At 44.8% G+C, this 17647-nt stretch overlaps 1 protein-coding gene across 10 annotated transcripts in view; it reads right to left on the reverse strand.

Moving 5' to 3' along the window:
- Positions 1–17647, reverse strand: part of ATP7A (ATPase copper transporting alpha) — a 481542-nt gene that overhangs the window by 21448 nt on the left and 442447 nt on the right. The gene's annotated exons all lie outside the window — the stretch shown is intronic.

A 17647-nucleotide genomic window follows, 5' to 3' on the forward strand; every position in this document is an offset into this window, starting at 1 on the left:
CGGATTCTACTGTACAGGATCATTTTCGTAACTATAATGGTGGTGGTCAAATTTCTTTACTTCAATTGGCGACTGAGGGTTGTAATATAAAGTACCCTACTGAGTCGGATTGGCCTGTGAATGACAAACAGTGGTATACTTTGCGCGACGCTGCACAACGTCTCAAAGAAGAGGTGATGAAAACGGCGATTTTTCTAGGTACTGCTGACAGGTTGCTTGATGGTTCGTTGACATCTTCTGTGCGGAATCGTATTATTCGTTCTTCCCCTGTTGCTTATAAGCAGGTCATGATGACTTTATTGATTAATCAAACTGGTAACGTGTTATCTACAGTACTGGAATCGGTACGCCAACTCGGTGAGTTAGGCGAGTGGTTTAAACCTGAACGTCAGTCCCGGCCTGACACTCGTACTCCTGGTGACAATAAGCTTACTAGACGTGATATCTTTTCTGGTCTTCTGGCCGATGGTGTGCGGAGGGAGGACATTGACGGTGAGACAACTGCTCGTTTGTGGGAGTTGTTTCGCAAACGTGGCTTGGATCGGAAGGAGGGTGCCCGGCGTGTTCGGATGTCTGAGTGTGATCGCGGTGGTTCTGACGGTAGCGGTGATGACGACCGCCGTGGGCGCTCTGTTCGTCGTGATGACCGACGTTATGTACGTGATATGTCCCCCCGTCGAGAGAGAGACAGAGAGAGAGAAGAGGAAAGAGAGAGGGGAAAAAATGATTATATTTACAACAGACGTAGAGATGATAGGGATCAATCCCCTGAGTTGAGGAGGAGAGAGGATCGTCATAATCTGGCCGATCGAAACCAGCACTGTACTGCTGATGACACGAATCCATTTCGTACTGGGAATGGATATGAACAGGAGGCACCTATACCTAAGAAACGTGAGAGTCTTTATCCTGATTTATCCTGGTACACAGAATGCGGTAAACATGACTAGGAAATAGGTCAAGCTCCAGTACACAGATGGGCTCACAGAGATAATAGACCCTATGTAGATATTGAAATTTATTGGAGACATCGTAATATCCAAAGGGCCCGAGCATTGGTAGATACAGGAGCGGAGGCCACTCTTATTCATGGTAAATCAAAGAAGTTTAAAGGTCAGCCTTTTACAATTACCGGATTAGGTGGAAAGGAAACTCCCGCAATTCAAACATTACTTGAAATGAGAATAGGTAGAATCCCTAGAAAAGAATACTCTGTACTAGTGGTGCCTCTCTTGGAATTCATAATTGGAATAGATATTTTGAAAGGAATGACTTTGCATTTAGATGATGGATGTTACCAATTTGGAACTACGCATTATATATCGTCCAGGCCTATACGGGTTGGTCGTTTACGAATGCCCCCCATAACAGTTCCTCAGGCGACAAAAGTGGTTTGTCAGAAGCAGTATCGTATTCCGGGTGGTCATGAGGAGATTAGTACCACTATTCAGGAGTTGGTGGATGCAGGTGTTATAACCCCAGTTACTTCTGCTTGGAATAATCCTGTTCGGCCTGTACGTAAGAGTGATAATTCTTGGCGTATGACTGTTGATTATCGAGAATTGAACAAACACACACCCTCTTTGTCTGTTGCAGTACCGGATGTTATTACTCTAATTGAAAGAATCCAGAAACATCCGGGTACATGGTATGCGTCAATTGATATTGCTAATGCTTTCTTTTCGATTCCGATTGCCCCTGAGTGTCAGGAACAGTTCAGTTTTACGTGGAATGGGCGTCAAATGACGTTTAGGAGTCTTCCTCAGGGCTATGTGCATAGCCCTACTATATGTCACCGGCTGGTGGCAGAGCATTTGGCTGAGGTACCAGTTCATCCACAGGTTTAGATGTGTCATTATATTGATGATGTTTTGATCCAAGGCGAAACACAAGAGGAAGTTCAGACCCAATTGGACAGTCATTGAGTGCCTGCGTGAGAAAGGTTGGGAAATCAATCCGGATAAACTACAAGGCCCGTCCCAGGCTGTGAAATTTTTGGGTATTAATTGGCATGAAGGGCACCGTGAAGTGATCCCTCAGGTTAAACAGAAGATTCTTGATTTTGCAGTTCCAAGGAATAGGAAGGAAGCTCAAAGCTTCATTGGTTTATTTGGTTTTTGGCGTCAGCATATTCCTCATTTGAGTCAAATATTGGCCCCCTTGTACCGTGTCACCCGTAAAAAGAATGCGTTTGATTGGGATACACCACAGCAAGATGCGTTCGACCTAGCAAAAGAGGCAATTCAACATGCTTTGGATTTATGGCCCGTACGTGATGGGGAGGTAGATTTAAATGTGTCTGTACAGGGCCTTTATGCGAATTGGAGCTTGTGGCAGAAGCAAGGCAGGAGTAGAGTGCCGTTAGGTTTCTGGACCAAAAAGTTACCTGATGCTAGTGAGCGTTATACGCCCTTTGAGAAACAGTTACTTGCATGTTATTGGGCTCTGGTGGATACCGAGCAATTGACTTTGGGACATGATATAGTTTTGCGACCTGAGATTCCTATTATGCAGTGGGTTATGAGTTCGCCAAAAACTCACCGCATTGGACACGCTCAGGAGGCGAGTGTGATTAAATGGAAATGGTATATACAAGACAGGGCACGTGTGGGACAGAAAGGAGTTGCATCTTTACATGAGCAGGTGGCGCGAGCGCCATCGACTGAGACTGAGAGTGTATGTTCCGTACCTTTAGTACAGGAGTCTCCTGTCAAGTGGGGTAGACCCTTTGATGATTTGTCCGTAGAGGACAGGAACCATGTCTGGTTTACGGATGGTTCAGCGAGGTTCATAGGGCCGAAACGGCACTGGAAAGCGGTGTCCTATAATCCGGTCACGCAGAAACTGCTGAGCACAACTGGTGAAGGTAAGAGCAGCCAATTCGCTGAATTGTATGCTGTTTATCAAGTCCTGAAACAAGAATTACCCGGCACATGTCATATTTTCACTGACTCTTGGTCTACTGCCAATGGACTGGCAGTTTGGTTACCGACTTGGCATTCCCATAATTGGGAATTGCATTCAAAGCAGTTGTGGGGAAGAGAGTTATGGCAAGAGATTTGGGAGATGCTCCCACAGAGTACTGTTACAATCTTCCATGTGGATGCTCACACCCCTATAGATTCTCTTGACAAATTTTTTCATAACATTGCAGATGAGAAATCTAAAATTGCTGAGGCAGTGGTGGACAGGCAAGATTCTGATTTGGCGGGATTGGCGAAATGGGCCCACCAGAAGGCAGGACATTTTGGAGAGAAAGCCACTAGCAGGTGGGCTGCTGATCGAGGAATTTATATTCCCTTAGATTTGATCAAGAATGTTATTTTACATTGTCCCATTTGTCAGCATATCAGACAGCGCAAAGTGCCCCAAATTGTTAAAGGTCATTTACATCGCGGGAAACTGCCCGCTCAAATTTGGCAAATTGATTACATTGGTCCACTTCCCATGAGCAGGAATTGTCAATATGTTTGCACAATTGTTGATACATACAGTGGCTTGTTGGTAGCCCTTCCCTGTAAGCAAGCTACCCAATTGAATACCATTAAAACGTTGGAATTGGTTATCATGTATTATGGTGTGCCATTCCAAATTCAATCTGATAATGCATCCCATTTTCGTGGAAGATTGGTACAGGAATTCTGTGTGGAAAACAATATTGACTGGGTGTTCCATGTCCCGTACTATCCACAGGCCTCAGGTCTTGTGGAGAGAATGAATGGTCTGCTGAAGGGGCAGTTGCGTAAATTAACTGATGACAAATATAAGAATTGGCGAGACTTTTTGTCTCAAGCACTATTAATTTTGAATAATCGTCCTTTTCTAAATGCTGAATCTCCACTTATGCGTTTGTTCCCTCCGAATGTTAATGCTCAGCCAAATGAAATCAGAGAGACTGTGATGTACTGGGAGATTACTCCCGGAGCTTTGGCTCCATGTAGAGCGACCCCAGGGTCGGCAGGTTTAGACTTGCATGCCATGGATGACACCGTTCTAAAAGGTAAAGATCGGGTCATCATCGCGACCGGTGTTGGTGTTCATATACCACCCGGGAATTTTGGATTAATCGCCCCTAGATCGGGGCTGGCCGAAAAAGGCATTCAGGTACTTGGAGGGGTCATTGACAGCGATTATCAGGGAGAGATTAAGGTGCTCCTGCTAAATAGCAGTGAGGCTGATTTGCTGATCCATCGAACTGACCGAGTGGCTCAATTACTGATAATGCCTGTCTTCAGTGGTGGGATGGTAAAAGGCACTGCCCCAACTTTGCTAACTGTACGAGGCCAGAAAGGTTTTGGCTCCACAGATAACCCTGGGGCCAGGGTTTGGGTGCAGTCGCCTAAGACTCCCCCTGAACAGGCAGAGGTCATCGCCACCGGTCATGATAATACCATTTTAGTTATGAGACCAGGGAAAGATAGCTGGGAAGCAGTCCCAGCTGACAAATGTTACTTACGAGAATGATTAATGCCTGTATTTGATTCTCTTTCAGATCATTCTTTGGACTGTCGCTGCAGGATGTGTCGTCGCAGGACTATTTTCGGGTTGGTTCGACGAGGGAGGAGGACTCCCGTCAACCCCGGATGAGCTACGCGCCCGAGTGTCGCGTTCCTTTGCTGTGTGGGATTCGTCATCGAACTTTTGGACACTACTGGCGAAAAGGGTGACCGATGCCCCTCACTTTTGTTTGACGCCGATGAGATCTGTACATGATATCCTAGCGACCTGTCTGGTTGCTGTCCCTGCTTCACTGGAAACCCTAACTAATATTTTCAACATTTCGAAGGCTCGCCCCAATGTTCTTCTGGGCGATTTTGCCACCCACACGTATTGCCCCTTATGTACTGAACTTCCGGACAGGATACCCCCCATCCAATCCCAAATAGTTACCTATAATATCACACAAGGTGATATATGCTTTTTTCTTACATGTAATCCTAGTGCAATCTCTGAATGTCTACATCTGAAACTGAAAGGTGCTACTTCCTTCACCTTTCATGAGCGAACTTTGTGCTTTCAAAGGACACCGAAAACATGTGCTTCGGTCATGAACAATATGACTTGCAAGAGTTTGGTAGTTACCCCTAGTCATTATCGCACGATGTTGCTACCTGCCGGATGGCTTTTCTCATGTGGTAATACTTCTTGGCCATATGTCCCCGCGAATATTTCCGGTGGCCCCTGTGCTATTACAAGACTCAGTTTACTAATGTTCTCGTCACATCCGAATGCCAATTCTCGTGTGATTCGAGATACAGTGATGTTACAGGAGGATTGTGACTCATCTTTGCATTTGTATTCCAAGTCTGAATACCTTAGCTTGGCTATTTCAATTATTGGTGTTCCTGCTTTGGCGGTTTATAATGCTAAATCTATTGAGAAAATGGCCTGCTGGATGGTAAAATCTATTAATCATACTTCTACAGTCCTATCTGACATGCTGTTAGACGCCCAGGGTGAACGTAGAGCCATCTTGCAAAATAGAGCGGCCATTGATTATCTTTTGCTTAAACATGGACATGACTGCTCTGACTTTGAGGGTCTTTGTTGTTTTAACTTGTCTGATCATACACAATCTATTCGCGCCCACATTGACAGGTTACATGATTTGACGGAGGAAGTGAGAAAACACATTGACCAGGGCTGGTTTGACTGGCTCTTTAATTGGTTACCTGACCTGTATCTGTTACGTCGAGTATTAGGAGGTATTCTACTTACCATCGCTGTTTTGATTTCTATTTGTTGCTTTATTCAGTGTATCCCTTCACTACTTCAATTCTGCACACTTGGTACTAGACATAGGTCAGTTAGTTTTGTTTCATATTATTCCTCTACGGATGTTAGTTCGGTTTAATGAATGTATAATAGACTGAAGTCAAGGGTGAAATGTACTGCTCGATTTTCCCGGCCCTATTGTGTTGATGGGTGATTAGGGTGACTTCAGTCTATTACCATTCAAGCCTAAGGGTTAGAGTAGTGAATGAAGTCTATTTACTAGGCACTTCGACATGATCCTGTGTTCTTCCCCATAGATTAGGGCTTGCACACATATCCTAGGGGATAGATTCGTTAGTCTTAGGGATAACCTGCCCTGTAGTGAGGGTATTTCATGGAGCCGTGTTGAATTCAAGCCTGGTAGGCCTCAAACGGGGGAGACTCCATCTTTCTTTCTGCTCCAGCAGCTTGAGATGTTTCTAGGTTACAGGGGATGTTTTAGTTATGAGGTGTTATTCGCTTGGAGAGAACCGGTTCAGACCGGCCCTTATCGAAGGATTGTATTTTTCTTCATGCCGAAGACGCTACATCAGGCCGGCCGGCTGGGAAAGTGTCCTTGGCACGGGGAGGTACAAGAATTTGGTGGGCGGCAGGTTACGGGCTGGAATTTTCCATGAGAAAATGCACCTCTATATTAGTGAAAGCCTGAGGCAGATACTGGCACTTATTCTTTCAATCCATAGGCGGCACCTAGCCGTTAGCAGAAAAGCTACTACTTATTCCAGGGAAGACAGATGACAAACTTGAGGGCGGAGAAAGACCAAGAGACAGATACTCTTCTAGCAGAATTGCCAGAGAGGAGAGAGTAGCCGATGAGGAAGAGGTCCCAGTGACTCGGAGAAGGGAGCTACGGAGGTGTGATCTCCAGGCGAGCCGAGGCACAGACGAGAAGGGGACCTAGATGACCATTGAGTGCAGGCTACACACGACTAAGGTGATGTCGACCCCTTTCTTATTAGAGTGTACAACCTAATCTTTCACTTTTCTTTACAGGTTATGTGTTACATTATGTGCTTGCGTATATGATATATATATATATATATATATAATAAAGTCAGTTTGTAGTAAGTCAACATGTGCTGCGTGTTCTTGTATAAGAGGGTAGCCTATTCTTCTAGTCAGCTGCAACTCGACATGAACAGATGTTAACCCTGATCCGGTAAGTGGTAACTGAATAAGGGAGAAAGGAGCCCCTCGAACCAGAGAACAGGTTGTGCTCAAACTGGCAGTTCTTGTGTGATCTGATACACTGATTCCCTTGTCGTATGTTATAGTGATCATGGGATGAACTCGTGAAGGCTGCCGTCTGGGTAGGAAGTCCTGGGTCCGTTTGGGACCGCGAGGCTAAGGCTACCGCCTGGGTAGGAAGTCCTGGGTCCGTTTGGGACCGCGAGGCTAAGGCTACCGCCTGGGTAGGAAGTCCTGGGTCCGTTTGGGACCGCGAGGCTGAGGCTGCCGTCTGGGTAGGAAGTCCTGGGTCCGTTTGGGACCGCGAGGCTAAGGCTACCGCCTGGGTAGGAAGTCCTGGGTCCGTTTGGGACCGCGAGGCTGAGGCTGCCGTCTGGGTAGGAAGTCCTGGGTCCGTTTGGGACCGCGAGGCTAAGGCTACCGCCTGGGTAGGAAGTCCTGGGTCCGTTTGGGACCGCGAGGCTAAGGCTACCGCCTGGGTAGGAAGTCCTGGGTCCGTTTGGGACCGCGAGGCTGAGGCTGCCGTCTGGGTAGGAAGTCCTGGGTCCGTTTGGGACCGCAAGGCTAAGGCTGCCGCCTGGGTAGGAAGTCCTGGGTCCGTTTGGGACCGCGAGGCTAAGGCTGCCGTCTGGGTAGGAAGTCCTGGGTCCGTTTGGGACCGCGAGGCTAAGGCTGCCGTCTGGGTAGGAAGTCCTGGGTCCGTCTTGGATCGCGAGGCCGCCATTTGTATTATAAGAGGTCTTGATATATATATATATATAGTAGGAATTCCCTGTCCTTAGGTGGTATATATATATGTGGTTACTTATTGTGAATAGGCCCTAGGGAGGGGGTAACGTTCTGGCTGGGTTAGAAAGGCTCTGTTGAGCGGGTTCTATCTGATCCGACAACCCAAGCAGAACACCTCCCTATTGAGTTACTAGCATTTGAAAAAGCGGTAATGAAGGAAGTTAGGGAGTTGGACCCGAAATCTATAAGAGTTTTTCACAATACAAGTAAAATTGAACAAGAGGCGATTCACCAACTCTCTAAAGAAAAAACTCTCACGATCAAACCAGCCGATAAAGGTGGAGCTATAGTCCTACAAAACACATCTGATTACCAAACTGAGTGTCTCAGACTGTTGGACGACAGAAGGAACTATCTAGCTATACCAACTGATCCAACTGAACGGCTAAGGATAGAGATTGCGAACTTGGTCGAAGAATCTCTCATTAATGACTGGATAAGTAAGAAAGAAGCAGACTTTCTAGAAAACAAGAAACCGGTCATTCCTTATTTCTACACTATCCCTAAGATACATAAGTCTATGGTCAAACCACCGGGCAGACCTATAGTATCAGGGATTGGTTCAATTTTGGAACCTTTGTCTAAATTTGCCGACGTCTTCCTAAGACCCTTAGTCCAAGCGACTGACACATATTTACAAGACACAAAAGCTGTTCTGTGTCTGATCCAAAATCTAGATTTCAACCCCACAACCAGCATCCTAATCAGCCTTGATGTGGAAAGCTTGTACACCAGTTTACCACACTGGATATCCTTGAGGAAGTACTCTTTGAAAACAATTGGGCTTACCACACGCCCAGACACGTGGTTCTAGAATGCTGTCGCCTAGCTCTAACCGAAAATTTCTTCCAATTTAATGACTCATTGTACAAACAAACGCACGGTACGAGCATGGGAAGCACCTTTGCGCCGAGCCTGGCAGGGCTCTACGTACATCATCTGGAACGACACAAGATCCTCCATAACAACAACCCACACATTCATAAGATCAAGTTATGGAAGAGATATAGACGATGTGCTCCTTATTTGGGAAGGCGACGAAACAGGTTTTGAATTTTTCCTACTCTGGCTTAACCAACAAGATCCTTTTTTAAAATTCACCTTCACCATGAGTAGATCTAAGTTGGTTTTTCTTGACCTTAACATATCAGCACACGAGGGCCGCCTGATCACGACCACACATTTTAAACCCACGGCAAGAAACTGCCTCCTGGTGTACGAAAGTTTCCACCCAAGAAGCCTCAAAGATAATCTCCCCTTCGGGCAATTCTTGCGCCTAAGACGCAATTGCACCACAAGAGAGGATTACAAAAGGCAAGCCAAAGATCTATCCAAAAAGTTGGTACAACGGCATTACCCACTACATCTTGTGTCCAAAGCACAAAAACGAGCATCCAACAATAACCGTGACGCTCTGCTAGAACCTAAACCTGAAAAAATAGCTGACAAAAAAGACAAACGACAAATCTGCATCACAACTTTCAATACCGCATCAGATCAAGTGACCAAGATAATTAAGAAACATTGGCGAATCCTGAATAGTGGAGGTTTGAACTTGCAACAACCTATGTTCAGTCACAAAAAAGCGAAAAACTTAAGGAACTATTTGGTACATACCAGACCTAACCCAACAAAGACTGTAGGTCCAGTACGCCTACTCCACCCACTCCCAGAGGGACACTACCCGTGTGGCAACTGTAGCGTATGTCACCTAACCACTGCAACTAAAATTGTCACCTGCAACAATGGCGTAACGTGGAATCTTCGATCTTTCACGAATTGCAACACTACCGGGGTAATATACCTCATTACTTGCGTGTGTAATCTCCATTATGTGGGGATGACCACAAGAAAAGTGAACACGAGAATGGTTGAACACCGCAGTAATTTCAGATGTAAACATAACAATACCAAAATGACCACACATTTTTTGGAACAACAACACACACCAAATGACTTTAGTTGGGTCATTCTTGAACATATCATCAACTATCCCAACAGCGAAAAAAATCTTCATGAAAAAGAACAACGTTGGGTCTTTAAACTGCGATCAGATGACCTCGGCCTGAATGATGATATACCATGGGGCCATTTCACCTAAAACTAAGTGTTTCTTTCCAGCATTTGTTTTATTAATGGCTAGAACCACCTGGCAATGTGTTACCCAGAATACATTCCTCCCACGAACATAGTGAAAATTTAAGCTGGCTATTTTTCCTGGGATGAGAGATGTGCAAATACCCTTCTGAGTATGTGCCCCTTTTTTCATATGACATTATTTAACTGAGATACTCTCTACTGTAACGCAGACCACGTGTCTCCACTTTTTCCTAATTTTCCTATTTTTTCCTAATTTTTCCCAAGTTACAAATATACTTTGGGTTTTGTATTCATCACTTATTGAAGTACCAATGGGTCAACCGGTCCTGTTTTTCAACAAAATGTAACATTGAGGACGACTACTCATTTGAAAGAAAGTATTGTACCATCAGATACTCTCTCCCCGATCTAAGATGGCTGAACTAGTCCCGCATCACCTTCTCTTCTGTCTAAGGTTAAAGACACAACGCCCACTGGCTCCATAGCCCATTCCTTTATTTTGTGTGGGTAGGCGCCGATGTCAAATGACTCTCTAGTATTTTTGTTTATTACGGAGTTCACTTTCTCCATTCTTCCGCTTGTATTAAGAATTTTGCCTGTTCCAAGATGGCGGCCACGTAAGAGGACCGCAATCGGCAAGTCCTTCTTTCCTTTCAAATCCCCACCCAGGTAGATATTTCGGCTCCCGGCTCGCAACCACACAGTATGCGGTCGGCGAGGCAGGTCTCAGGTAGGTGATTCCGGAGGGTGGCTTGAAAAGTACAAGTGAGTAACTACATCGCGGAGGGAAGCCCCGTTTCTATCACTAACGGAGATGGTTTTCCATCGTATTTTTTCCACTCGCGCTAGGTCTACCAACAAGACGGCGCTCCTGATACTTTACCATATCGCTTGTACTTTCTCTCTAGGTGTACGAGTGTCCACACCCCCTCAGTCGATCATGAGGCACAGTTTTGCCTTTTAAGATGTATGTATTATCGTACTACTGTCAGTCTTGTGTGTAGTTTGTCATGTCAGACGCATGTTTTTTGTTTTTTGTTTGTTTTATTATATGTGCACTGTGTGCATTCACAAACACCTTTATTCACGATATAGCGAAACGCCAGCATGAAAGATGTACTGACTGGAGAACAACATAGTGGCACAATAAGAATACGTCACTAATGAATATTGCAACACAGGTGTATAGTGTAACCACCATTATATTCTATGAAAATAAGCATATTCTGCCTTTTCCCCTTTAACGTCTGTTTTTTATCCTACAGATTTTTACTAGACGTACATTACGTATGTATCTTCCTTAATGCATGCTTATTAGGCGCAGCGTTTGTGTGTTTTTTCACTTATCTTTGCACCGGAATCAGGTCTTCTAGGAGTGGTACTTGCACTGGGCTGGTCCCAGTGTAGTCCTGAGGAAGAGCTAGGGAAGCTCGAAACTAGTCGACCATATGCTAGGTACACTTACCCATTAAAGTAGTTTATTCTAGCATATTACCCACTTTTTTAACCAATTAGCTAGGAGCAAGAATAAAATATATTTGGCACACTAGTTGATTATTTTAATTCACTTTAAACCACTCCATACCACGACACTTGCACCACACATAGTTTTGTTCAGTGCTCCTACGTAATCCGCAAGTTGCAGCACGCCTCAGTCCGTAGAGGACTGAGAGGACCCCAATGATGAAGCATGTCACTGTGGGAAAACCCTGGTGAGTGAGGGGACTCAAGAAAGGAATTGCTCTGCCCCTTTTTTTTCCTTGGGTGTTTTTTCGGGAAACAAGTGCCTTCCCGACACCCCTGGGTTAGGTTCCTATAACCTGAAGGTTCAGGCTATTTATTTATTTATGTATACAATTGGAGGGTGAACCTAACCGTTAAAACCTCTCCTTCCCCCTTTTTTTGATATACCAGGGGCTGAGCTCAGGTTTAAATTACTGAAATCATTACAGGACCTAACTAGATACTGCCTTTATAACTTGTGGTGGACCCCCCATCATCCGAACTGATAATCCACTTTCTCACAGAAATCTAAGGTGCTGTATGTAAAAAGAATCTTTCGGCTCCATTTTGAATAAAAATATGTCCTTGTTAAGGTCATCCGCCACTCAACCGCTCCTTGAGCAGGTCAATTTGCCTGCTGTGCTCAATCTCTCCATGTTCAGGGCTATGAAAGAAGCGGAACGTGAGAGCATTCCCCTGGTCCTCCTCTTTCTTGACGCTGAGTTTGGCACTGGACCAAATGGAATGTTGTTACCTATTTAAAGTTTTAGCAAAAATAAATCTGAGCTCGCACTTCAAACAATACATGGGTCAACCCACAAGCAAGAAATGAAATAAATGGCAACACTTACACCTCCTATTCTGCTGTTTAGGGGAACAAGGAAGGGTTTTCCAGCCTCACAATTAGGAAATGTATGTTCACTAGAACCTCTGATTAAAAAAAGAAAAACCTTTCCCACTCCACATTTTGAAGGGGTAACCACTGGATATGGCTCAGACAAAATGTTCTTTACCATACAGTGCCAGTTCACTGCTTGCCGTGGTGTCCACGCTGGAAGACTGCATGAGGATTTCTGGTTTTAAAATTAACTGTTTAAAGTGCACAGGTGTAGGACTTGAGGTCTACAAAACTTCATCTGCTTGCTTATATGAAGACCATGAATTACTTTGACTCAAAGGCCCAATTAGTTATCAGGGATTCAACCTGCTAGATAAAGAAAAAAGATATCTATGGCTGCAATCAGTCAAAATTCACGTGCACTGTTCAAAGATCTTTACCGAGGGGTGGGTGGGCTGAAAAGCTCCTGGCTCCTTAGAATTGCGTGTTAAAAAGATCTTTATTTACCAGGACTGTATTATATGGCATAATCGCTTCCCTCATTTGAGAACTTTAAAGTTGATTAGGCAGAAACTGGAGCCCTAGCTCTGGAATTATAGGAAGCTGAAAATAGGGGGATAAGTCTCTACCAGCTGATAGTGGACTGGGGCTCCTAAATGCTGAAAATGAAATTTGCTACGCCATGCTATGTGGACTTCTAATGCGTGTGGCTACCCGAAGGCTTCCCAGGGCTGTTTGAGCCAGGGTGCAGCTTTGGCCGGCTTTGCCGTGGCCATGAACAAAACGCACGCGAGTCGAGCAGGAAAACTGTTCGATTCCCTTACACTACACCTTTTGGCTTCCACACGGAAGCAGATGGGCTGTGGGCACCCCACTGGATGTCACCACCACTCTGTTAAATCACTGGAATCTGTAATTCTTAATAGTCGAGTGACCACATATCCTTCTCCACTCAACCCCTCGATGGCATATACGGGTCCTGGATCATCAGTTTCGACTTTGGGGGGTTGAGCATCCATTAGTGCTTAATGGCTCGGAACAATGTTTGTGTGAGAGCCCCAGAGTTGTGCTTTACCCTTTTCAGTTTGTTCCCTAACAGATAGTGTCACCGTACACAACTGTTAACTTGGGCACATGTCCTTTGGACAAGGGATCTGCTATTCATAGACGAAATCCTTGACAATGGAAGGACCCAATGTGGAGTCGCACCATTATAATAAGGGGTTGTTTACCACGAGTTGACACTTTCTCAGATATAAATGGTTACATGGAAAAAGACCTGGGTCTCACGATTCCAGCTCACACTAGTTCAATTATATGGACAAGAGCAGCGAAAACATCAACATGCTCAATATGTAAGGAACCAGGTCTTCACCCCATAACAACTTAAATGTAGGCACGGTGGTTCAGATGGATGCTGGGGAGATTGCGGCCAGAAGGGGTCGCTGGAGCACATGTGGTGATCCAGCCTGCAAGGCAAGGCCTTCTGGAGAGGCATTCTCTCTACCATATGGGCTGGAAAGGAAGGGATTCTCCCATTAGACCCCTTGTTGTTGTTGCTGGACTACACTGGTGATGAGGGGGGGGTCGCACACTGATGTCCCTGTTGGGTAAGATAACTTCACACATGCTTCTCGCAGCCAGACTCAATGTACCCACGTCTGGAAACTCCACTAGAGCATCTATGGAATCAAAAGCTATGGAACATCTGTGGCTAGAAGATTGGTTCTCATTGTTAATGAGAACGCAAACAACACTATATATTTAGGCCCCGTTTAGAAGCAGCTTAAGCAGGGAGTGGGTGGGTATAGTGTGGAATGAGGGCTATCTGATGCCATAAGGAAATCTGCTTTCTGAAGGGAAGCCTCACCTCAGAAGCCCAGAATCCGGCGTCTATCTGACTCGATATTAGCTCTGATCTCTCCTAAGAAATATTTTATCCGTGTAATCGGTGCATGTATTTTACTTGCTATCCCCCGGGTATTTTATTTAATTGGGTACTTTTTGCATAATGTATCTAGAATAACTTTGTGTTAATGTTTCATGTCACATCTCTGTCCCTCTCAACATTTCAAAATACAGTTGTCCAGGGCACACTGAAGCTCCGAGTGAATCCCTAGTCTTCCCGTGATGATTCAGCTGTGAGCGTCCTGGGCCATAATTTAAAAATGTTCCAAAAGTAAGGCAGTCCCCGCTGGGGCACAGGCGAATGTGCCACGGTGGCATGTACTTTTACTCGGTCCACGACACAAAAGAATCAATGATGGCACCCCTTTATCGCCAGTAGGTGGTGCCATACCCACACACTGGGAACGGACGATGCAAGAGTTGAAAGTATTTACCTTCAAAAGAAATGTAATATCTATAAATCACGTTGAAAAGTGTTTACAAAAAGGCAGGGGCAGCTCCTTCATTAGGGCGGAGGAGCACCGCCCCACTGCTTTCGCGCAGTTCGAGAAGAAGAAACATAAAATGGTAAAACTACCATTTTATGTTTCTGCTTCTCACACTGCGAGAGAGTAGAGGGATTGGTTGGGGGCGGGTATGGTCTAGGGCAGGGGGGAGTGGTTTGCCCACTGCTGAGGGCGCTGACTGTTTGGTCGGCCCTCTAGGACCACCCAAAACAGTCATGCGCACTGTGCCTTTTCTGCATGACTCACCCGCGATTAATGCCGGCTGGGACTGAAAAAAGGAACGTGATTCTCCAGGTCGAAAGAAAGGCGAAATGGAATATCAAAGGAAAGGTGAAATGGAATATCAACAGAAGTCGTACACACTGAGGCACTCTCACTTTTGAATTGGAAAGGAACAAACGGCTTGTTTTATTTCTCTGCAGTTTTATAAAGCGCAAAATAGACCACTGGGGTCGACAAAGTCTCTGAGAAACAGCAGAAATGAGCGAGACAACAATTAACAGGGTGAGCCGAGCCAAGAGTTTAGCTCAGATCTTACAGTCCGTGCACAAGCAGAGTCTTAAAAATATTTGTTATTGTAAATCATACAACAATCATCACGCAAAATATGATAAAGTGTCTTTAAGGTTCAAAATGTGTATTTCTTTAACATAAGGACACTTTGACATCAATAGGGTATATCACAGCACTGCACTAAAAAGAACATATCAAATATGATAGTTTTTTTTATACACCTGGCACTCACATATTTGAAAGTACTTTCATACGTGATAATGAATAAGAAACAGTTTTGGTGAAATAAAACAACTGCCAAGGCCACACAATTTAAATGGGGAAGCCGAAATTATCCAGGTTTTCTGATTTCACTTTGTACAAATCAGCCAGTAAATGGGTATTTATTTGTCTTTGATTATGTTAAGACTTTGTTTTTATCTCGGAGTGCATTTTTCTGCAATTTTTTAAATATAGCACAAACTCGACCCAAAGGTATTGAGAGCTTTACATGAGCACCAGTTACATTAGACAAGGCAGTGGCAGCTGGCATGTATGGACCGGGTGGTGGGCGGGTTTGGGATAAAAACTAAAATAAATAAGTAAAAAAATATTTAAACTTACCTTCCTGGTGCAACGTCCTCCTCGCTCGGGTCTTCTCCAGGCATGCAGGCTCCAAAACGGGACTTAGGAAACTGCAGTAACCAATCCTGGCGCTGCTCTCATGAAGCATGAAAGAAGTGCCAGGAATGGAGGGAACGGCCTCCTTCTGCGTTTTCAGGGACTCTGGAGCCTAATGCTGTCTCTAACTCAACGTCCTAGACAGCTTGGTTAGAGAGGTTTAAAATGTGCATGTCCGGCTGCTGCCAGCCAAAGAGTCATGCGCACTTTAAACTTAATGTGCTCTGCCCATCACTGCTTTCTGCTGCTGCCTGACTCACAGCAGTAGAAAGCCCCGCCCCGTCCTGACGCTCAGCATTGGGACGGGATTTTGAAAAGAAAAAAAAGGTAATAAATGAACTTTATTGCCATTTTATTTTTCCATCTCTGGGGGCAATTTATTGGGGTGACGCTCCTTCGCCTTAACGGAGGAGCCGCACCTGAGACAAGGTCACATGCATTGTTTATAGGCGGGGTTACATGGCTAGTTAACCATTCCAAAGTCGGCATCTCTGGCTTTAACGGCACATCCTGGGTAGCGGAATGGAGGCAGACAGAAGCCACATGAAAGCTTGACTAGTTATGGAATCGAGGTTCCCACAGGACCTCGAGCTGAGCTTGAGTCAGGGCTTAAGCTCGAGCCTGGCTCGAGCTGTCAGTGGCTCAGTCACCTCTAAGAAGGAAGTGTTGTAAGATGCACAGTTCAACGGGTCAGGGTAGTTCTTAGGAAACAAGCACTATCAAGTATGTTCAGGAGTTTGGTTCTGTAGGGAGGGGGGTAGAGATGTGCAATAGATTGTTACCCCCACTGTAAGGCCATGAGTGAAGTAAGTGCGAGCCTGCAGATCTCAGCAAACTTTCTGTTGACGACTGTGTTGCTATACCTGTCAGCAGAAGAGCAGCACTTGGAACCTTTCTTGAAGGTGACGTATAAATAGGGGGCTAGCTCTTAGAAAGCGGATGCTTAAATTGCACACATTCAGTATTCCTCCCAATATTTTTAAACCTGATATTAAACCTCAGTATTACCTCGTATCTTATCATGTCTAAGTAGGCATTATAAAATACTTGTACATTCCATTTGCACTCCAACCAGATTTCATTTGTTAAGATATCCGATTTTGTTTCCAGCCGATTGGCCTGTTGTGCGTCACATCAACGGGCCCTCATGCTATAGCTTACTCACCTATATGCAGTCCATAGTATAAAAATTAAAGTAGAACACTATGTATCTTGTATCTTACCCAACAATGAACACATTTTAGCTGATATTGTACAAGTTTTTTTTGGTAAAAAAATACTCTTGGAAATTCTCTCATTCGTCTCCATGTAGTGTCAGTTTTATTTAATCGCTAACTCTGACTCTCTTGGTTTTTTTTAGACTGGTTTGCAGGGTTTTCTACTTTATGAGTTATGTTTAATCCATGTGTGGCCTCTGTATCTGTTTCCTACCTGGGTACTTTCGTGCTTATTGCCATTTCCCTTATTTGATATTTTTGGTCTGCGTTTCCACTTGGCCTACCATTCCCACTGCGCTTCCTCTCCTCAGTGTGCGGTGTTGCACTTAGTCATGCTAAAATTGTAATACGCAATACTTTCTTCTCCTGCTATTCTCCGGCTATTCTTTCCACCTGGTTTCTTATGCAGTAAGGCATAGTATTCTTCATCAATCGCATTATAGGGAATGTTTCTTTTACCATTTTACCTTCCGTGCGGCACAATGGCATGCTGTGCATCCTCTTAAGCATATCCCTATTTCGACAGGCATGACCAGGGTGCTCACTCAGCCCCTATTATTTCACTGTAACCACAACACTCTTCAGGTTCTTGCATGTAGCGGCTCTGAACAACTTAGCAGTGTACACAACTTCTAAAAATACATTGTTCA

Source organism: Triturus cristatus, chromosome 5_2 (assembly GCF_964204655.1).
Source record: "Triturus cristatus chromosome 5_2, aTriCri1.1, whole genome shotgun sequence".
In the NCBI taxonomy this organism is placed as follows: domain Eukaryota; kingdom Metazoa; phylum Chordata; class Amphibia; order Caudata; family Salamandridae; genus Triturus; species Triturus cristatus.